Source organism: Sus scrofa, chromosome 4 (genome assembly GCF_054392235.1).
Source record: "Sus scrofa isolate SSC_HxYL_T2T_F1_AM1 chromosome 4, Sscrofa_HxYL_maternal_Yorkshire_Landrace_v2.0, whole genome shotgun sequence".
NCBI lineage: Eukaryota > Metazoa > Chordata > Mammalia > Artiodactyla > Suidae > Sus > Sus scrofa.
The window spans coordinates 112693766-112716975 of record NC_139386.1 but is presented as its reverse complement, the minus strand read 5'-3'; the positions used below and the strand labels follow the sequence as shown (position 1 = coordinate 112716975).

Here is a 23210-nt window from a genome sequence, read left to right as displayed (position 1 = left end):
CTTACACCAGAGCCACAGCAATGAAGGATCCGAGCTATGTCTGCGATCTATACCACAGGCTCATGGCAACGCCGGATCCTTAATCCACTGACCGAGGCCAGGAATCAAACCTGCAACCTCATGGTTTCTAGTTGGATTTTTTTCTGCTGCACCATGACAGAAAACTCCCAGAAAGAACTATTTCTCAATGTTACTTGGCCAATAGACATTTCACTTAACACAAACCCTACAAAAGTTACAGGTTTTAACATAGGCATTGTAAGTTTTTTCCCTTTCCCGTGTATTCTTCAAAACTTTTTTACTTTCTCTTATGTGCTGACTTAAAAGTAATAGGAAGTGGGTACCTGACGCACTAGATATGTAGCAATTTGCAAAATGAAAGTCCATTCTGAACACATACGAATTTCATTTAAGGGGCTGAAAAATTATTTCAGAAGTTTCCTTTTATTTAATTTCTTTGACTCAAATTTTTTTCCCTTACTATGATAAGAAAAGCTTCTAAATAACAAATAATCAATAGAGTTAATTCACAAGTTATAATGTCAAAAGATGGTAGTTTCAAACCAAAGATTATCCCTTTTTCTTGCAGCCACCTGGTACTAATGGAAAGCATAGTTAGAAAATGAAATTTCCGGTCAGATTATGAATAAGGAAAAGATGGGAGTGTTGTTAGTAGGCCTACCTGTGTTCTCATGAAGGTCTCCTTTAACTTAGCTAAATCCAACTTCCACCCTATATTATAACTCATCTTACAATAAATATTATGCTAGCATATCTTTTTTTTTTTTTTTTTGGGGGGGGGTCATACCCGAGGCATATGGATGGAGGTTCCCAAGCCAGTGTCCAATTACAGCTACAGCTGCCGGCCTCCACCACAGCCACAGCAAAGCAGGATTTAAGCCACGTCTGCAACCTACACCACAGCTCATGGCAACGCCAGATCCTTAACCCACTGAGTGAGGCCAGGCATCACACCTGAATCCTCATAGTTCCTAGTTGGATTTTTTCCGCTGGACCACGATGGGAACGCCTATGTTAGCATATCAATTTCAAATTATGGCCAAACTGTAGTACTACAGTAAATAAAGGTCACAGAAGACAAGCTCACTCTTGGCTATAGCATTCTTTAGGAGTTCCCTGGCAACCTAGTGGTTAAGGATCTGGCATTGTCCCTGTTGTGGCTTGGGTTCAACCCCTGGTCTGGGAATTTCTGCGTACCATGGGCACAGACAAAAAAAACCCCCCAAATCTGAGCTCTACAGTGTAGGAGCAGTGTTGTAGTAGTTAAGCCCTAAATTCTGTTCCTTCCAATCCATCTGAACACGTCAAATATGATTTAGGACAATGGACACTGCAGGGGCTGTAGTAGTTAAGCCCTAAATTCTGTTCCTTCCAATCCATCTGAACACGTCAAATATGATTTAGGACAATGGACACTGCAGGGGCAGGAAGAAGATAGTCATTACAGAAAGGTTCCCTAAAAGCAAGGATATAGGTCTTATCACTTCTGCTCAACACTGGGCTAAAAGTGTTAGCCAATGTGTGCAGACAAGAAAAAGAAAAGGCATCAAGTCTAGAAAGGAAGAGGTAAAGCTGTCTTTACTCACAGATGATATAATCGCTCATGCAGGTAATACTTGGGAATATACAAAAAAAGTACAAGAACTAAAAATGAACTTAACTAGATCTCAGGATACAAGATCAATAAATAGAAATTGACTGCCTTTCTATAAACCAGCAATGAACAATCAGAATTTAAAAAATCAGGAGTTCCTGTCGTGGCGCAGTGGTTAACGAATCCGACTAGGAACCATGAGGTTGCGGGTTCAGTCCCTGCCCTTGCTCAGTGGGTTGACGATCTGGCGTTGCCGTGAGCTGTGGTGTAGGTTGCAGACACGGCTCGGATCCCGAGTTGCTGTGGCTCTGGCGTAGGCCAGTGGCTACAGCTCCAATTGGACCCCTAGCCTGGGAACCTCCATATGCCTCGGGAGCGGCCCAAAGAAATAGCAAAAAGACCAAAAAAAAAAAAAAAAAAAAAAAAAAAAAATCAATTTACAACAGATCAAAAAACCGAACAGGAACAAATCTGATAAACTATAAGATGTGTATACTGAAAACTGCAAAATATTACTAAGAAATTAAACAACTAAGCAGCTAATCAATCCTTATGGTTTGAAAAAAATCAAAATTTAGGCAAAGATTTCTGAAGGCACATAACAGTATTTTTATTAAAAAGTTTACAATAGGAGTTCCCATCGTGGCACAGTGGAAATGAGTCTGAATAGGAACCATGAGGTTGCTGGTTCAATCCCTCGCCTCGCTCAGTGGGTTAAGGATCTGGCATTGCCATGAGCTGTGCTGTAGGTCACAGATGTGGCTTGGATCTGGCGTTGCTGTGGCGTAGGCCAGCAGCTGTAGCTCTGATTAGACCCCTAGCCTGGGAACCTCCATATGCCCCAGGTGTGGCCCTAAAAAGACAAAAAAACAACAAAAAAAAGTTTACAGTAGTTCTCTTGTGGCACATCAGGTTAAAGTTCTTGTGCTGTCACTGCAGCGGCTCAGATCACTGTTGTGCTGCAGTTTGATCCCTGCCCAGGAACTTTTTTGCATGCCACAGGTGTGGCTAAAAAAAGCTGATCAAAACAAAATATAATCAAGGACAGTGGCAAGGATAAAAATCTGCTCACTGGCACAGGGAGACAACATAGCAGCAAAAGGAGATGGTAGGCAGATTCCCCTACCTTGGCTATGTGGATGGTTAAAAGAAAGAAAAGGAAGAGTACAAAGAAGAGAAAGGAGAGAAGACTCTCTCCTGAGAATTCACAACTGGAGGCCTGTAAGAACTTATGCTTGGCAGGGCAACATCTGTGGGAAACCTCCGTTGCTCTTTCAGAGATGTATTATGTTTGACTTTGCTAGCAAAGATTTCCCACAGACAAAGCCCTGCCAAATATAAGCTGACAATCGAAAATTTCAAAACACACGAAGAATCAATTGTGAGTGAAGTAAAGTCAGTCCAACACAGCCAGATTAGACACTCAAGAACTACTGGAGCAGTAGTGCAGCAGGTTAAAGATTTAGGGTTTTCACTGTAGCAGCTTGGGTTGCTGCTATGGCATGGGTTAGATTCCTGGCCCAAGAACTTTCGCATGCCATGGGCATAGTCAAAAAAAAAAAAAAAGGAACTATAGACGTTTGATATGGATACTTAAAATGATCAAAAGCATAAAATAAGGCATTTAAAAACTAGAAGGAAAAAACCACACACTATAAATAAAGATGAATTAATCTGAAACAGAACTTCTAGAAATGCAAAGTGCATTCAAAGAAATTAGTACTGGGCTAACCAACCACCAGACTGAACATTGCTGGGAAGAGAGAAAGAGAGACAGTGAACTGGAGGACGGATTTGAAGAAAATAAAATCCAGGGGAGAATGTTATTCTGAAGCTATGGAGAGAGAGGTTTAGAAACATGGAGCTTAGAATGGGAGGATCTGGCCAAACATTGTAAGAAGAGAATTGAGACTGTGGGAAGAGACAATTTTCAAGAGTTAATGGCTGGGAGTTCCCGTCATGGCTCAGTGGTTAATAAATCAGACTAGGAACGAACCATGAGGTTGTGGGTTCAATCCCTGACCTTGCTCAGTGGGTTAAGGATCCGGCATTGCCGTGAGCTGTGGTGTAGGTTGTACACGCAGCTCAGATCCTGAGTTGCTGTAGCTCTGGCATAGGCCGGTGGCTATAGCTCCGATTAGACCCCTGGCTGGGAACCTCCATGTGCCGCAGAAGCGGCCCTAGAGATGGCAAAAAGACAAAAAAAAAAAAAAAAAAAAGTCATTGGCTAAGGATATTCCAGATTTTTTATTTATTTATTTTTTGTCTTTATAGGGCTGCACTTGCAGCATATGGAAGTTCCCAGGCTAGGGGTCAAATTGGAGCTACAGCTGCCCACCTACACCACAGCCACAGCGACACTGGATCCAAGCTACATCTGTGACCTACACCACAGCTCACGGCGACGCCAGATCCTTAACCCACTGAGAGAGGCCAGGGATAGAACCCCCAACCTCATGGTTCCTAGTTGGATTCATATCTGCTGTGCCACGATGGGAACTTCGGATATTCCAGATTTGATAAATATGAACCTATAGATTAAGGAAATCTACCAAGCCAAGAGAAAAATCTTAAAAAAAAAAAAAAAAAAAGACCTAATGAGAAAATACAGATTATATAACTCACACATAATCACACTGACAAGACAGGATTCCCATCAATTTAAAAAAGCTTTCAGCTACCACATACTCAAATAGTGATTCTTCACTGTTCCCTCTTTCCACTCCTCTGAGACTCCAACTGGAGGCAGGTTTTCCAGATGGAACAAAGTCCTGCCTCTTCTAATATTCTGCCTAATTCTTCTTTGGATTTCTGTCACGAGACTCTTTCTCTGAGACTATGGATTCTGCAATGTTCCCTTCTTAGTGATTTTTATAGCCTGGGGCAGTGAACTACAGTAAGAGCTGGGATAAATGAGAGCTATATGTTTCTTCTGCAGTGGAGGTAAGGGCTTTGGGATAAAGCAAATTAAAAAAGGAAAAGCAGGACTTCCCGTCGTGGCGCAGTGGTTAACGAATCCGACTAGGAACCATGAGGTTGTGGGTTCGGTCCCTGTCCTTGCTCAGTGGGTTAAGGATCCTGCGTTGCCGTGGCTCTGGTGTAGGCCGGCGGCTACAGCTCCGATTGGACCCCTAGCCTGGGAACTTCCATATGCCTCCGCAAGAGCGGTCCTAGAAAAAGCAAAAAGACAAAAAAAAAAAAAAAAAAAAAAAAAAAGGAAAAGCAGAAGACCTCAGGCATCTATTCTCAGGAGAGATGATTTTTAGTTAAGGTATATGAATCTGAGGTTCTGGAGAATAATTTCATTAAAAATACAACCTAAAGAGTAAAGATCTTTGTCCTAGAGCCTTTCACTTACCTATAAGTCAGGTGTGATAAAAAGATTTGCATGTTGAAACTTCCTTAAATTTCTTTTTCTTTTTTTTTTTTTTAACATCAGCTGTCTACATGGTCTGTTCATTTTCTGTTCGAAAACTCGATTTGACTGAAATGTCTGCAACATACATGGCAGTTTGAGGTGCCCATCTTGACTCTTTATCGTTGCCTTGACTATTTCCAATGTGCTTTGTTTTGTTTTGTTTTTTATTCTAACTTTTCTTTCTTTTTTGTCATTTTAGGCTCACACCTGCCCTAAAAAGCATGGAAGTTCCCAGGCTAGGGGTCGAATTGGAGCTGCAGCTGCCTGCCTACACCACGGCCACAGCAATGCCAGATCCAAGCCGAGTCTTCGACCTACACCACAGCTGATGGCAATGCCGGATCCTTAACACACTGAGCGAAGCCAGGAATCGAACCTGTGTCCTCATGGATACTAGTCAGATTTACTTCTGCTGAGCCACAAGAGGAACTCTGAAACTTCCTTAAATTTCTACTGGACTGAATATAACTAAAAGCTATTTAACAGCTCAGTTCTACTATAGCAAACAGTCTAGATTCTAAAATTATGTTAAACAGAACTGCTCCAGGCATTAATTTTATGAGTTTTTCCTTTATGTAAATATGCAATGAGAAAAGCACTTGAAATTTTTCAAAGAACCACTAAAAAGATTAATTTCCCTCAGAATGTTTACACACACACAGACACCCATGCACAGAAGGTAGAGCTATTTAACACATCAAAGTCTGACTCGAACAGCTAATACGTGCTGGACGTGATTAAACCTTGAGCTTGGCTGCCAGCTATAATTTGTCCCAGTTAGTTACTACAATTTTTAGTCACGGAAACTTGCCTCATCAACTTAGTAATACCTCATTCCATAGTGTAAAAAGTAAGATTTAAAACTTCAAGAAGTTTTAAAAAGATTCAGAAGGAAAGAAGAAATAAGAGCTGTTCTTCCTAATTTAAAGATTGTGATGGTACATAATAGAAAAAGTGTAACATCATTATCTAAACATACCATTTTCTTTTTAACAGACCAAATCTCAGCTATTAACAAAAGGGTGCATTCAAAAAGTAAATTACGTGAGCAGAGCCCCAGTGAGAAGAGGTAGTCTCTTTAGTCCTGAGGCTGAAAGAGATGAACGTTTAATATTTTAATTCTTACCGTGGGTACAGCAACCTTTCAACTAGCTTAATTCTGACCCTCCAGTAGTTGCCTGAAAGTGACAGGAAGATTTAAAAAAAAAAAAAAAAAAGCCGCGGGAGCGGCCCAAGAAATAGCAACAATAACAACAACAAAAAAAGACAAAAAGACCAAAAAAAAAAAAAAAAAAAAAAAAGGGTGATAGGGTAATGAGGAAGTTCTTCTAGATTTTCTGATTTCTCTCCTTTTCTAACTCTCAGGAATTGGGCAAGTAAACCTCTGGGAAGCCAAGGTTGAGCGTCCCACAGCCCACGTTCTGCCCCCACGCCAGAGGTACAAAAGCCCTTGGAAATAGTAGTCATTATGTTCTCTATACTTTCCCCAACAACATTTAAAACAAAGCAACTGTCATTCCCTAAAATGACAAGGGCATGTTTGTGAACCTAAAAGAGGCAGAAAGAATCTAAAATCAATTGTCTTAAAAGAATTTGTTACTAAGTATATGCCAGCCTGGGGTTTCATATTCACATGGAAAACATTACAATCCAAAAAGGATGATCTATTGAAGCTACTGCTGCTAAAGTAGCTAATGTACTGCTATTTATAAATGGCCCTAGTCCAGCTTCACAGCTTTCAGAACTGCTTGCCCCAAGGTAAATCTCAAGATTCAATCTCTAGTTCAGCTTCATGGCTTTCAGAACCACTTGCCCCAAGGTAAATCTCAAGATTCAAACCTCACACTCTGTTTTCTTTTCCTTTTTGAAATTAAATAGTAAAAGACAACAAAAACAAATTTAAAACAAAACAAGGAGTTCCCGTTGTGGCTCAGTGGTTAAGGAATCTGACTAGGAACCGTGAGGTTGCAGGTTTGATCCCTGGCATCGCTCAGTGGGTTAGGGATCTGGCATTGCCGTGAGCTGTGTGTGGTGTAGGTCGCAGATGAGGCTCGCTTCCCGAGTTGTGTGGCTCTGGCGTAGGCCAGCAGCTGTAGCTCTGATTAGACCCCTAGGAACCTCCATATGCCATGGGTGGCGGTTCTAGAAAAAGGCAAAAAGACAAAAAATAAAAATAAAATAAAACAAAACCACAAACAAGCAGAAGGTACCAGTGAAAGGAAGAAATAAAACTATGCAACTGACTAGCCCAACACTCAGTAGTTACAAAATGCATGATTTTGATCAAATAGCATATAAAGAAGCTTAAAAAAAGTAAACTTGGTTTTAATGAACTTGCAACTGCTTGTATCTCCCTTATCATTCAGGGCAAATCTAACCCACATTACAAGAAATTAAATATACTATCCTTGAAGAGAAATTAACTATTTGCTAACTAGAATGCTTCAGAATATATTACTGATTCTAGATCTTGCTTCATTTAGTTCATACTTAATAGTCCCTAAAAAACCCAATATTTTAGTTATTAATAATCTCCAGATTTTTAAATTATTTACACTGATCAGAGTGTCCTAACAAGCTTTTGGTCTAAAGCAACTCTGAGTAGATTATCTTGTTGCAAAAGGGAGTATTTTAATAGCCTTTTTCAGATAATTGTGGATATTCTTGATACTATACTCAAACTTGAGAAGTGTTAGTTTGGCAATGTTTTTTTTTTTTTTTTGTCTTTTGTCTTTTGTTGTTGTTATTGTTGTTGTTGTTGTTGTTGCTATTTCTTGGGCCGCTCACGCGGCATATGGAGGTTCCCAGGCTAGGGGTTGAATCGGAGCCGTAGCCACCGGCCTACGCCAGAGCCACAGCAACTCGGGATCCGAGCCGCGTCTGCAACCTACACCACAGCTCACGGCAACACCGGATCGTCTACCCACTGAGCAAGGGCAGGGATCGAACTCGCAACCTCATGGTTCCTAGTCGGATTTGTTAACCACTGCACCACGACGGGAACTCCGGCAATGTTTCTTTAAAGTGCTACAGTAAACAACACTGTATAATTTGGGTAGATTAATTACAGAAAAAAGCTGATACATATGTAATAGGGGAAATAGTAGGAGATTGTCTACTGTTTTTCACTGTAGGTTATGAGTCTGTTTAAACTATATATATTATTTTATACTTTGTTACTGAACTCAGGTTCAGCTATGTGCTACTCAAAAGCCAATACTTGAGAGATGTGCTGGTAGGAATGGAAAGTTTGCTTTATTCAGGAGGCTGGCAACCTGGGGAGATGGTATCCAAAAATCAACTCCAAAGACTCTGCTCGACCATGAAAGTTTTTTGTTTTTGTCTTCTCTAGGGTCGCACCCTCGGCATATGGAAGTTCTCAGGCTAGGGGTCTGATAGGAGCTGTAGCTGCTGGCCTATGCCAGAGCCACGCAGGATTGGGGCCAAATCTGCAACCTGCACCACAGCTCACGGCAACACCGGATCCTTAACCCACTGAGCAAGGCCAGGGATCAAACCTGCAACCTCATGGTTCCCAGCTGGATTCATTAACCACTGAGGCACAACGGGAACTCCCAGGAAAGTTTTTAAAAAGACAATCATCTCAGAGTTCACTTCGTAACTCAGCCGTTAATGAACCCATTTAGCATCCATGAGGACGTGGGTTGGATCCCTGGTCTCGCTCAGTGGGTTAAGGATCCAGCGTTGCTGTGGGCTGTGGTGTAGGTTGTAGATGTGGCTCAGATCCTGTGTTGCTGTGGCTCTGGTGTAGGCCGGCAGCTGAAGCTCCAATTTGACCCCTGATCTGGGAATCTCCATATGCCCCAGGTTCAGCCCTAAAAAACTAAAAATAACTAAAAAAAAAAAAAAAAAAAAGAGAGAGAGAGAGAAAATCATCTGGTGGGGGTGGGGGCAGTGTGCTGAGCTTAAAGTTACCAACTTGCACTTGGGTGGGAGCCTTAGTTCCTACAGAAAAAGTCAAAAGTACTGTTTATGTATATTCTTTGAGGAGAAACCAGAACCATGTTTCATCTTGACTGCTCTTCCCTTGTTTCTGCATTCCCTCCCTTCCCCGAGCAACTGTTTGAATTTGCCCTTTGGAATGCAGGGAAGGCCTCAAGGAGGCTGAATGAAGCTGGTTTCCTACAAATTAGAAATGGGGGACACAGAAAAGATTTGCACCTGGGAGGGCCCCATAGGGTCCTGCTCTGTTTCAGATAAGCACTGTAAGTATTATATAACCTCTCAATTATTAAAATAATTTTGATCAAGGATGTCAATCTTTGCAATTTTTAGTCAGTCAAAAAGAAAGTGCAATAACTTCATTAGAAAACAAAATGACGGGAGTTCCCGTCGTGGCTCGGTGGTTAACGAATCCGACTAGGAACCATGAGGTTGTGGGTTCGGTCCCTGCCCTTGCTCAGTGGGTTTACGATCTGGCATTGCTCCCAGACACGGCTCGGATCTCGAGTTGCTGTGGCTCTGGTATAGGCAGGCGGCTACAGCTCCGATTCAACCCCTAGCCTGGGAAACTCCATATGCTGTGGGAGCAGCCCAAGAAATGGCAAAAAGACAAAACAAACAAACAAACAAAAAACTAGTAATTTCCTTTCCTTGAAGAGTTTTTTGGCTTTGGTACTCCTTGTAGTTGTCCTCATATTTTCTTACAATCCCAAATACCTCTATATTCTTGGAAAGCATTTTCTACCTAAAGCTAGAATTTTTCCCAAGAAAGACCACAATACATACTTCTCAGGAGCCCAGAGTATCTTGAAACAGATGAAACCTAACATCTGTAACTGCCCTCATTTCTATTGTGATCTAGAAAAGAACTACTGTTTCAAGTAAATTTATCATGTGCCAACGGATAGGGGATGAAATGGAGGGTGTTTTGTTAGGTTTCAAGGCCCTTTCACCGCCTAAAATAAGACAGACAGGAGGGGGTGTCAGAATTTGAGGGAGGAAGGTTTCTTCAACATAAATAACCAACACCCTTAATTCCCAGCCTTTCTGACACCTTTCTGTCCACTGCAGTATTAAGTACAGAATGGTCAAATATGACACTTTTCTACCTTGTGCATGACAACTTTCAGGACTAAATATTAATCAGCTACCTTCCGCTTAGGTGAGCAAAGCCTCAAAGCTGAAATTGTTTTGAAAATGCAGAAACAAGTTTACCAATAACATGGGGATATGTGCCCATAATGCACTGAGAAAGACTTTCTAAGAATGGAATTGTGCCACCACCAAATGACATGCATCATCGATATTCCTGGCTTGTTTGTTTAGTGAACTGGGTTGACGTTTTCCTGCAGGGTTTTCTGGCAATCAAATATATCATTTTTTTTTCTTCCCTTGCATTTAGGGCTGTACCTGGGGCATATGGAGGTTCCCAGGGTCTAACCAGAGCTACAGCTGCTGGCCTACACCACAGCCTCAGTAACACCAGATCCGAGGCTTGTATGAGACCTACACCACAGCTCACGCCAACAGTGGATCCCCAACCCACTGAGCAAGGCGAGGTCAGAGATCAAACCCGCAACTGCATGGTTACTGGTCAGGTTTGTTAACCACTGAGCCACGACGGGAATTCCGAAAAAAGCATTTTTAACTAAGAATCACACCAGTATTCAGTACATGTCAACAATTTAAGACAGATAATTACCAACATCTACATTTTTCCTTCATTAAAAAGCAGCTAACTCTCCAATATAACAAGTCTGTGGATTGTTTAGGACTGGGCATCACTTAAAATCCTTGGGTGAAAGTTTGACACCTAGTCGAAAGAAGTGGCAAATTAATTCTTACTTCTCACGGCAAATCCCTATCTTCCAGGGCACTATCCCACCTCACTCTGCTTAGGCACCTAGGCTACACTCAAAGTCACATTACAGAGAAGCAAAAGTACTGTAGCTTATACTACAGTATAGGCTGTATATTTTAGAAAACAGCAGCATAAGTTCCTGCTGTGCTGCAGTGGGTTAAGGATCCAACTGCTCACAGCAACACCGGATCCTTAATCCACTAAGCGAGACCAGGGATCAAATCTGCATCCTCATGGATGCTAGTTGGGTTCATTAACCACTGAGCCATGATGGAAACTCCAGAACAAATTCTTTATTACATCAACCTCAATTAAAATTTATACTTACTGGAGTTCCCGTTGTGGCAGAGCAGAAACAAATCCAACTAGCTTCCATGAGAATGCAGGTTTGATCCCTGGCCTTGCTCAGTAGGTTAAAGGATCCAGCATTGCTATGGCTATGGCGTAGGCCAGCAGCTGCAGCTCTGACCCCTAGCCTGGGAACTTCCACATGCCTTGGGTGCAGCCCTAAAAAGGAAAAAAAAGAAAAATTTATACAAGTTTCCATTAGCACGTCTCAGACTTACTAGCAAAGACAGAGGATTTTTGTCTCATAAACCAAAGAGGAAAGAAGAAAAAAAAGAAGAGATACTCTGATAAGTCTACTGTGAAAATCTTGAAAGTAGAGGAGGGACTTTTAAAGTATGTATGCGTAGTTTATAGATTCATAAGTTGTGAATGAATAAAGGAGGGAAGAGAAAGTCAACCCTATGATTCCCAGGGAGAAAAGAACATACTGGCCACCAAGAGGCACCAATGCTTTAAGATATCCTAGGCTTATAGACTAAGTCAGAAACTAATAAAAGCAGGAAGAGAGTATAATTTTGTTCCAAATCCACATATTGATTTGCTTGATCAACACAAGCATTTAGTAATTTGCAAAAATGAAATCTCTGCAGTTCCCGTTGTGGTGCAGCGGAAACGAATCCGACTAGGAACCATGAGGTTGAGGGTTCGATCCCTGGCCTCGCTCAGTGGGTTAAGGATCTGGTGTTGCTGTGAGCTGTGGTGTAGGTCGTAGATGCAGCTCGAAACCCGCCTTGCTGTGGCTGTGGTGTAGGCCAGCAACTGTAGCTCCTATTGGATCCCTACCCTGGGAACGTCCACATGCCACAAGCGCAGCCCTAAAAAAAAAAAATTTTTTTCATTAACTGACAACACCATAATTCTAAATTTATCTAATACTAAAAGTCTACTCCAGTCCACCAATATCATTGTTTTTCTAAGTACACCTTGCCACATGGAATTAATCCCCTCCATGACATCTTACTCAATGCTTTCTGGGCAGTATTCTAAAAACGGTAAGATAATAAGTTACACATTTCATTCTTTCCTTTTAAGTAACTATTTTCCTAATCAGCTTAGGTGTGTGCTTTTGGATCATGAATTAAGGACAGAGGCTGTTCTTTAAACTTAAACCTAACTCCTCCCCCATGAACAAATGTTGGGATTCAAAGAATCTGACTCTCCCAGTTTTTGAAAAGTGGAGAAAAACACGAAACCAGAAAAAAATCCTTCAGTGATGTTATGTACATACAAGAAACATGCAGAAAGGTGTTTTTGTTTGGTTTGGTTTTGGCCGCACCCATGGCATGGCACGGGGATGTTCCCTGGGCCAGGGATTGAATCTGTGCCATGGAAGCAACCACTGCAGTGACAACACCAGATATTTGATTTGCTGGTCCACATGGGAATTCCTGCTTTGTCTTTTTGTTTGTTTGCTTCTGTCCTTTTAGAGCAGCACCCTCGGCAGATGGAGTTTCCCAGGCTAGGGGTCTAATCAGAGTTGTTGCCACCGGCCTATGCCAGAGACATAGCAACGCTAGATCTGAGCCATGTCTGTGACCCACATCACAGCTCACCGCAACACCAGATCCTTAACCCACTGAGTGAGGCCAGGGATCGAACCCGAAAACTCATGGTTCCTAGTCTGATTCGTTTCTGCTGTGCTACGATGGGAACTCCTGTTTGTTTCATTTTATGGCTACACCTGTGGCATATGCCACAGCTGCGGCAACACTAAATCCTTAACCCGCTGCACCATAGTGGGAACCCCTCCTGTTTTGTTTTTAATAAAAAGAAAAAAAATTTATTGAATACAACTTTCAGCACACAGAACTTGTGATCACTCTCACTCTTTGAGTTATTAGTCATCAGCAGATTGTGCCTTCTTTCTGCTTCCTTTTTGCCTGATTCTAGCAGGCTTAAAAACTGGTTACTGTCCATCTTGAGACCAAGTCCTGTTCCCTTTCATATCTTAATATGTTTCTTGCTCTGGCAAGAGTTTCCAAATATAAGACCATTTCAAATTTATATAAAACATAAGAAGGTACTCGAGGAGTTCCCAGCGTGGTGCAGTGGTTAATGAATCCAACTAGGAACCATGAGGTTGTGGGTTCGATCCCTGCCCTTGCTCAGTGGGTTAACGATCCTGCGTCGCCATGAGCTGTGGTGTAGGTTGCAGACGTGGCTTGGATCCCGCGTTGCTGTGGCTCTGGCATAGGCCGGTGGCTACAGCTCCGATTCGACCCCTAGCCTGGGAACCTCTATATGCCACGGGAGTGGCCCAAGAAATAGCAAAAAGACAAATAAATAAAACTAAAAAAAAAAAGAAGGCACTCCAGTAGTATTGAAGAAAGGGAAGTAGGAGGATATGTCCTGCAATGGCAGGTTTTGCTTGGCAGAATTTTAGGTTATATTTTGGAATACGTGTATATGTTGTTTTCTACAGCAATGCAAGCGTATTTTCAACAAATCAAAATCTAAGAGGGGCATTTCAATTTATTAATATATGGCTTACCTTGTTCCAAAATCTAAAGAGGAAAGATAGTGGGCTGAATTAAAATTACAAATAGATGTGTTGTCAAAATTGTGTCATATATGTTACTTTGAATATAAATGAATATTTGAATAAAACTGGGTGGTACTTCACTACCCATATCCTGAGGCTTAATGGGGAGAATAAAGGAATTACAATTCATTGAAAGATGAACAACCAAGAAAGCTTCCCATCATCTTGCAAAAGGATGACCTGAGCTCTTCACTCGCAGAAATAATTAACACTGTTCTTAGTTTTACATAAAAAATATCAAGTTTTGGGAATTCCCGTCATGGCGCAGAGGAAACAAATCCGACTAGGAACCATGAGGTTGTGGGTTCGATCCGTGGACTCACTCAGTGGGTTAAGGATCCAGCGCTGCTGTGAGCTGTGGTGTAGGCTAGCAGCTGTAGCTCTGATTGGACCCGTAGCCTGGGAACCTCCATATGTCATGGGTTAGGCCCCAAAAAGCAAAATAAAATAAAAATCAAGGTTTTTGTTTTGTTTTGTTTTGTCTTTTTGCCTTTCCTAGGGCCACTCCTGGGGCATATGGAGGTTCCCAGGCTAGGGGTCTAATTGGAGCCGTAGCTGCCGGCCTATGGCAGAGCCACAGCAAGGGAGGATCCAAGCCGTGTCCGCAACCTACACCACAGCTCACGGCAACCTCATGGTTCCTAGTTGGATTCGTTAACTACTGCGCTACAACGGGAACTCCTAAAAATCAAATTTTGAAGACTAGAGGCAACACAGTAATATGCTGACATTTCAAAGCTTTGTTCACATTCTAAAAGTTTTCAAACCGTATTTTTAAAATATGTATTTCTTCATCCCTTTCTAGTAATTTCTTATATATGTAATTGTTTAATAAATATCCTTTGGATGAGTCTGAACTTCATTACTGTGCTACCTTTGACCCTGATTGTCTCAAAGTTGTTTTCTTAGTAACAAACTGCAAAGGAATACTAAAATTGAGTATTGAAGGAGTTCTCTGGTGGTCTAGCAGTTAAGAATTCAGCATTGTCACTGATCTAGCTCAGGTTTGATCCCAGGTCCATATGCCACAGGCTTGGCCAAAAAAAAAAAAAAAAGAAGAATATTTAGTATTAAAGCATTCTCAAATATTTACTTATAAAGCTTTTAGACAATGAAAATGTATCCAAAAGAAGTCAGCATTTTTACCTCGAAATATACTGTAATTAAACTTAATAGTCTTTTTAATTGCCAACAATATAAATCTTAGATTACGTTCTCATTAAGATAATAATCAGTTCCTAGAGTTATCTGGGGCCTAGCAGTTAGGTTAAAGATCTGGCATTGTCACTGCTGTGGGTTGGGTCACTATTGTGGCACAGGTTCAGTCCTGGCCCAGGCAATTCCACATGCCACCGGCACAGCAAAAAAGAAAAATTAAAGATAATCAAGTAGTTCTCTAGGTGACAGGGTAGATACAAATAACACCATTACCTAATCACAACAGACTTAAGTAAGGAAGTGTATTTCTAACCAGCAGAGCAGGTAGTTCAAACCTGAGGTTCATCAACATCTTTAGGGATTCCCCCAGTTGAGCAAAATAAAGGCTTGCATCTAATACAGCAAGCTGCTGAAGACAAGATTTTTCTTTCTTTCTTTTTTTTTTTTTTTTTTGTCTTTTTGCCATTTCTTGGGCGGTTCCCGTGGCATATGGAGGTTCCCAGGCTAGGGGTCGAATCGAAGCTGTAGTCGCCAGCCTACGCCAGAGCCACAGCAACGCGGGATCCGAGCCACGTCTGCAACCTACACCACAGATCACGGCAACGCCGGATCGTTAACCCACTGAGCAAGGGCAGGGATCGAACCCGCAACCTCATGGTTCTTAGTCAGATTTGTCAACCACTGCACCACGACGGGAACTCTTGAAGACAAGATTTGAGGCAATTCCAAGTACATTTACTGAAGTACCCAAAAGAGGAAAAAAAATCCAAGTCATTGAAGACCCACTATTCCATTTAACATACGACACTTAAAATACCACAACTCCTTTGGACGCAGTAATTTTAAACATATACTTCCTGAATACAAAAGGAAATTATTTTGCCTTAATTTGTGAAAATCATTTTATGCTCCCTTAGATATACACAATCATTTTGTTCCCTCTAAATTTGTAAGGGCAGAATTTGATTTAATACACAAAAGTCAGTGGTCAAAAAATTTACATAACTTGTGACGTCACAATTTGTGTGCTGTGTTGTTGCATCACAGGTTCTGGAAAACTTTACTCTCACATGGGAAAAGAAGGAGTTACAAGCAGGAGTCTTTAGCCTCTTTGGTGACAGACTCCTTTGGCAGTTTGATAAAATCTATGAAGCCTTTATCAGAATGTTTTTAAATGTATACAAAGGTATTATTGTCAAAACAGTTTAAATTGGATGTAACAATGTGCTATTTATTTATTTATTTTGTCTTTTTGCCATTTCTTGGGCCACTCCCATGCCATATGGAAGTTCCCAGGCTAGGGGTCCAATAGGAGCTGTAGCCACCAGCCTACAGCCACAGTCACAGCAACACGGGGATCCGAGCTGCGTGTGCAACCTACACCACAGCTCACATCAATGCCGGATCCCTAACCCACTGAGCAAGGCCAGGGATTGAACCTGCAACCTCGTGGTTCCTAGTCGAATTTGTTAACCACTGAGCCACGACGGGAACTCCAACAATGTGCTTTTTAATTAGGTAAGATCTAGTAGTGGGTCTAATAACCACAGTGATTTTGAAATAGTGATGATTTTAAACAATTTCAAGGCAGCTATAACCACTGTATCATTTCTGCGGGTGACACAGTCACAGGTACTGCTAAAACTACTGATGTGTTGCCTACACTCATAGTTGAAATAGATTCTAAATTTTACTTAGAGGTTAATGAAAAGCTGTAATTTTCTCCCCCAGCCAAGTTCATAGACTCCCTGAATTCCATCCAACATGGATCAATCCACAGATGCCAAGTCAAAACCCGACTGGGGAAGACAAGAGAAAGTTACTGTAAAAACTTTGAGAACCAAAAGTTCAATAAGGCAATTTGCAAAAGCTCTGTTACTATTCAAAACAGTTTAACACAGCACAGCAGTATCATCAGGACTTCAGTCATTCAATAATCTTCAGAAGGTTTATATAGGAAGAGCAAAATCAAAGAGAAGAGATATTTTTTAACGAATGGTGAAATGTACAGGTTATAATGCCTATTTTGAGGAACTTCTCCTTTAAACAATGGCTAAATCACTGTAATCAAATCAGATCCAACAATATGATGAGTTGTTGTGATTAGCAAGAAGGTAACGTGGACAACCAAAGGAGCTAGGTCCAGAATAAATGGTCAGTAGCACTCCTCTATGGCTCAGCCCCTGCAGCCAGTCATATTGTTATGGTGGATGTGAACTCATGCGTATACTGTGACCCACAAGAGAAATCACCGTTTCTATAAGACTGTTACTGCTGCTTTCATCACTTCTCTAGAAGATAGGATGGCTCAAAGGGGTCGCCTATACTAGTCTTCCTGACATAAATCCACTATAAAATGGATCCTACAATGAAAAAAAAGAGAAAGAGAAAGAAAGAAAGAAGGAAGGAAGGAAGGAAGTTAAGGAAGGAAGGAAGGAAGGAAGGAAGGAAGGAAGGAAAGAAAGAAAGAAAGAAAGAAAGAAAGAAAGAAAGAAAGAAAGAAAGAAAGAAAGAAAGAAAGAAAGAAAGAAAAGAAAGAAAAGAGAAAGGGAAGGAGAAAAAGGGAAAGAAAGAGGAGAAAGAAGAAGGAACAGGAGAAGGGAAATAAATTACAGGTGAAAAAAGTATAGAGAAAAGTTTGTGAGGGCAAATTAAAGGATGAATAACATATAACTTAAAAGTCCACTGTACCAATAAAATCCTGGCAGCAGCCTAAACTAGGTAGAAGGGATAAGAATGAAAAAGGGGGGCGAAGTGGTATAGGAAGGAGTGGACACAGGATAAAGGGGAGAAGGGGCTGGCACTTAATTGCATTTGGTAGGGCAGGGGGGCCCACTAGAGAAGTATGAAGATGACTTAGGTTTTTTTTTTTGTTTTTTTGTTTTTGGCCACGCCCTTGGCATGCAGAAGTTCCTGGGGCCAGGGATCAAACCACAGCAGCCACCTGAGCCACTGCAGTGACAATGCCAGATCCTTAACCATACGGGAACTCCAAGATGACTTTTAAGCCTGCTACAGGGAATAGTTGATCCCTGTCCTCAAGGAATTTAAAATCTGTAATTTGATTAGGCTGGAGATTTAGATTTGGTAGTGAGTGATTCTACCAGAAATTCTCCCAAAGCTATGGGAACAGATAAACTCTTCAAGAAACAACAAAGAAAAAGAAAGAAAGGACAAAGAAGACCAAAAGAAACTCTACCAATTTAAGAACAGAAGTGCTATATATTCCAAATACTAAAAAAAGCATTTGAAACACTAACATCAAGTGCTAAAAAACATTTCAACAAAATACATACTGGCTTTTAAAGAAGGATATACTTTGAGGAGTTCCCGTCGTGGCGCAGTGGTTAACGAATCTGACTAGGAACCATGAGGTTGTGGGTTCTATCCCTGGCCTTGCTCAGTGGGTTAAGGATCCGGCGTGGCCGTGAGCTGTGGCGTAGGTTGCACATGCGGCTCGGATCTCGCGTTGCTGTGGCTCTGGCGTAGGCTGGTGGACCCCTAGCCTGGGGAACCTCCATATTCTGTGGAAGCGGCCCTAAAAAATGCAAAAAGACAAAACAACAACAACGACAAAGAAGGATATACTTTGATACATTTAAATACATTTCTCCAAAAAGATAGTGTTACAAATATATATGATATTACATTCTGAGCCACATGGGAAGTCCATATATCATATTACATTAAAGCACACAAATTTTAACTTGCCCTTCCTATTCAAACTACTTCTATTTTAGAGAAATATTCTAGTTGATATATTAAGAAGGAATGTTAGAATTAAAAGCACAAATTATTGTCATTTGCAAACCATTAATGAAATAATGGAACTAGGCCAACAATATAGCACAACAAGGGACAAGCAGATGTCATATGTCTCCTGATGGAGATACACGACACCACTTATGAATTAAATCTGCCCCCTCCCTTACAGCATGCCTCCTCTCAGAAATCAAACCTGAGGTTATCTAAGCTTGCTCAAAGTCCTCAATTTTGCTACCAATTTACAGAAAATACAAGGAATAGAAGCACATGTTAAACTATACCAGAGGGACACATTCAACAAAATCCAAAATGAGGGAAAATGTGGAAAAAATAACTTAGTTCCTTCAACAAATAAATTATGAGGAAAGTAAGAAAAGAAGAACCTGTAGATTAAAAGACAAACCAATCATGTAATGTGTGACCCTGTCTGGATCCCAAATCAAACAAACCAATTATTTTTGAAACAAGGAAAATTTGACTGCTGCCTGGTTTTTTGGTGATGTTAATTTTTAAAGGTGGGATGATGGTATTGCAGTTACAATTTTTAAAAGTGGTATTTTCTAGAGATATACAGAAATGTTTACAGATAAAATACTTACATAACTGATTTGCTTCATAATAAACCAGTAGGGGTTAGGGGGAGTAGGTAGGATTTAGATGAGACAGTAATGGCTCTCAATTGGGTTTGCAACTTTCCATAACTGTTTAGAAAAGGGAAAAAAAAATCACTACTGATAAGAGCAAAATATTACTGGACAAGAATAGATTTGAGTTTTGTTTCGAACCCTTACAAGTTGAACAGCCCTGAGCTAGTCACACAACTTCTTAATGGCCACATTAGTTAAATGGACACAAATAATAAACTGTATTTGCTCAAGCTAGAAATTGGGAGATATTTTTAATTCCTCTGGCTTCCCCAGTCTCCCACATCAGGTCTACCACTGAGTTCTGTCTGTTCCACTCTTTTTCATACTCCCACCTCTGGCCATTTTGTCCATCACTGTGGTCTCACACAACTCCAAGAGCCTCTTTCCAACCTATTCTCCACACTGTATCCAGAGTGGTGTTCCTAAAATCTGATCATGCTATTTGCAGCCCCATTTAAAACCTTCAAATTGCTTAATTTAACTTCAACACAAGAGCACTTCCTTAAGTCTTTTTTTTTTTTTTATCTAATCCCTTCCCTATTTCCTTGATATGACTAATAAGGCCTTTCATTATCTGATATTGTCTACCTCTCCAACTTCCCTCATTCTCTCTGCTCTCTAAGCTGTAGCTTTAATGAAATTTTTTTGGGGGGGGGGTCTTTTTGCCATTTCTAGGGCCGCTCCCGTGGCATATGAAGGTTCCCAAGCTAGGGGTCGAATTGGAGCTCTAGCTGCCAGCCTATACCAGGGCCACAGCAACGGGGGATCCGAGCTGGATCTGCAACCTACACCACAGCTCACGGCAACACCAGATCCTTAACCCACTGAGCAAGGCCAGGAATCAAACCCGCAACCTCATGGTTCCTAGTCAGATTCGTTAACCACTGAGCCAGGACGGAACTCCCAATGAAATTTAAAAAATTTTTCCAATGTACCCTGTACTCCGACTATAACTTCAATACTTACGTCTAGAATGCTCTTTCCACTATCACTCCCTAGTGAATAGGTAGCTCCTATTCATCCTTCAAGTCTAAGGTTAAACAGCATTTCCTGGAGAGGCCTACCCAGATTGCTCTTATACTAAGTTGGGTGTCTTCTCACACCTACGTAATAGAGTATTTGTTCCCATAGGAACCTGTGGAATAAAGGTTTACTTGTCTGTAGAGTACTTATTGTGGAAATGATATACACTGTTTTCCAGTTAGACTATATACTCCAGGAGTGATAGGGCTAGAACTTCTATTGCTGAATCCTAGGTCTCTCATAGTGCATGGTAGCCAATACCAAATCAAGTCCCATTCTCCTGGTCCTTTTCGATGACAAAACCAGACTGGCCCTACAGGTATTTACATGGACCTAAATCCTGCAGAGGAATGCATATTATGAAGTGGATGGAAAATCCAGTGGGAATGAAGGATATAAGAAGTTAGGAAGTTATGATTTAAAACAAATGTTTTTGGTGTGAGATAATTCATATATATATAAAATTTTAAAGAAATCTCAAGAGTGCCAAACTCATTAAATGGGAGTCAAAAAACACACATATTTGCAGCAACATGGACAGGACCTAGAGACACTAAGTGAAGTTAGACAGTGAAAAACAATCACATGATACCACTTATATGTGGAATCTAAAAAAAAAGATACAAATGAATTTATTGCAGAACAGACTCACAGACTTTAAACAAACTTATGGTTACCAAAGGAGACAGGTGGGGTGGGAGAAGGGGTGGACTGGGGATTTGAGCTTGGTACATGTACACTGTATACTGAATGCCTGGCCAGTGGGGACCTGCTGTCAGCACAGGGAACTCTATGCAATCAATATTCTGTGATAATCTATATGGGAAAAGAATCTGAAAAAGAATGGATGTGTGTATATGTGTAACTGAAACACTTTGTTGTATAGCAGAAATGATCACAACTTGTAAATCAATTCTACTTCAATAACTTTTTTTAATATGGGAAAAAAAAAAACCACACATAATTCCCATCCAATCATTAAAAAGTTGAGAAGTCACTTAACTTCTCCAGCCTTAGTTTTCTAATCTGTATAATAAGGGAAAGTGACTAGCTGGTCATGAAGATCCTTTCCAGAGTTACATGCATTAATATATAAAAGGCCAAAAGATATGTAAACTCTTGAAACACTGGTCACTTGGTTCATCCTATGGTGGCATGATCTTTTTTCCTTTTTAATCTGTTTAGGTATGTTACAGCCTATTATGTTAAGCCTAAAACTAAACCTTTAAACCCACTCAGCTATAAAAAAAAATCTCACATAATGCTCCTCAGACCATTAACTTGCATTTTTATCAAGGGTCACTGCAATCCAAAGAAAGAACAGCATCTATCTAATCCCTGAATTACTGAAGTAACTTCAGCATTTAAATAATACTTATCCAGTACTTGTTTTAAGGGCTAGATATCTTAAATTCTTTACTATTTACATGACAATTTAAAGGTAAATTGTACCTCAGGGCGTAAGACTTAGATTTATGGGCGTATTCAATGCCTAAAAAACTAAACTAAAATACTCTCTGCTTCACCTCACTGGGCTGGTAGCTGATACCAAAATTGTTTATTTATAGCTAATTCCTACTCACACACTTCCAAACTCTCCCACAATTCAGAGCTCACCCTATCACGGACTCTCCTCCAGTAACTAATCTCACAACCGTTTTATCAAGGCACTGAAGTGTACACAGTTTATTTCAAAATCAGAATAGTTCTTGGAAAAAAAAAATTCAAACCTAGTTATGAACAAAGTACTTAACATTTCCCTGTTACCAATGGATGCCTAGATTTATATGCAGACACTGGCAACTCGGCTGAAGTAGTAATTTTTTTTTTTTGGGTTAAGATTAATTACCAACTAGTTTTGGCAACAGCCTGTCGCACCAAATAAGTCATGACAAAGAAATGAAATGTTAAAATGCACGTGGGGAAAAAAGGGATGTATTTGGAACAAAAAGCGCGCATCAGACCAAGTGTAACGCTATGCTTCAGATTCCTCTGGACAGGGCCGCCTTAAAACCCCAGAGCGAGGGCGCTGCGGCGGACGTTCTGCAGCCACAGGTTGAATGACAAAGAGTTCCCGTCAGCACCACTCCGGGCGTCTGCCAGTGGCACCGTCCCCTCGGCAAAGTCCATTCGAAGCCCTGCAGTCACGCCCAGGCTGCGGGGACTGCAGGTCCCCCAAGCCACTACCACAGGTCACCAGGTGGGACAAGGATTGGCTGGCAGAGGAGGTTGGGGCGGGCATGCCACGAGTCCAAAATTACTCCAGCCCCGGGTCCCTTCTCTTGGAGAATGCCGCCAGCAATCTGGAGGCACCACGTGAATCAGCCCCACGTCGTCCCATTTCCAGATCAAAAAGCATCTCCTGGAGAACCTACTGAAGACTAGAGGGGAAGCGACTTTCCCAAGGTCACCGGCAGCACCACCCAACTCCTCGGTCAGGTCGGTGACCGGCACCTGACAACGGGGCCACAGCTCTGCCGGGAGAGGCGCCGTCCTCAGCGTCCCAAGGTCTCCTTCACCAAGGCTGCGCTCCGTGGCCACGTGGCTGCTGCGGCCACGGTTCCCCCGCCCGGCCGCCCCCTCCTTCCCGGAGGACCAAGCTCTCCGCTCCCCCCGACCCCGCAGAGGAAGCGAGGACACCGCGGGGTCCACGCCGAGCGCGCGGCGGGCCCGTTACTAACTAACCGTTATGCGCGGCTCGCGGCGCCAGGCGTGAGCGTGACGCGGCGGCGCGGCTGCAGTTCCGCGGGGCCCAGGATTCAGGTCGCGTCCTTCGCCGGCTGCCTTGTTCGCTTGCCCCGGCACCCACGCGCCGCGCCAGTCACGTCGCAGCTCTCCAGCACTTTGTCGGGCCGGGCCCGCGAGGCTTG

The 23210-nt window shown here is 41.7% G+C and overlaps 1 protein-coding gene across 1 annotated transcript in view; it reads right to left on the bottom strand.

Annotated features, from left to right (window-relative positions):
- Positions 1–23189, bottom strand: part of SLC16A1 (solute carrier family 16 member 1) — a 36420-nt gene extending 13231 nt beyond the window's left edge. Inside the window, exon 1 of the mRNA XM_021088451.2 lies at positions 23026–23189. The gene's annotated coding sequence lies outside the window, so the exon portion shown is untranslated. The remainder of the gene's footprint in view (positions 1–23025) is intronic.
- Between the last annotated feature and the right edge of the window lie 21 nt (positions 23190–23210).